This window comes from Phoca vitulina, unplaced genomic scaffold, assembly GCF_004348235.1.
Source record: "Phoca vitulina isolate PV1807 unplaced genomic scaffold, GSC_HSeal_1.0 scaffold47, whole genome shotgun sequence".
NCBI classification, from domain to species: Eukaryota; Metazoa; Chordata; class Mammalia; order Carnivora; family Phocidae; genus Phoca; species Phoca vitulina.
Window position 1 is genome coordinate 491723 of NW_022589750.1, and position 264 is coordinate 491986.

The 264-nt window shown below is 75.0% G+C and overlaps 1 protein-coding gene across 2 annotated transcripts in view; it reads left to right on the plus strand.

Annotated features, from left to right (window-relative positions):
* The window catches only part of TEKT1 (tektin 1), a 14422-nt gene that overhangs the window by 720 nt on the left and 13438 nt on the right, over positions 1 to 264 (plus strand). The gene's annotated exons all lie outside the window — the stretch shown is intronic.

Genomic DNA, 264 nt, shown 5'->3' on the forward strand with positions numbered 1-264 from the left:
GGTGGGGTGGTGGGGAGCAGGTGGGATGGTGGGAGCAGGGGCGGCAGTGGGGAGCAGGGGCGGTGGTGGGGAGCAGGGGCGGTGGTGGGGAGCAGGTGGGATGGTGGGGAGCAGGTGGGATGGTGGGGAGCAGGGGCGTCGGTGGTGGGGAGCAGGTGGGATGGTGGGGAGCAGGGGCGGCGGTGGTCGGGAGCAGGTGGGGTGGTGGGGAGCAGGGGGGATGGTGGGAGCAGGGGCGGCAGTGGGGAGCAGGGGCGGTGGTGG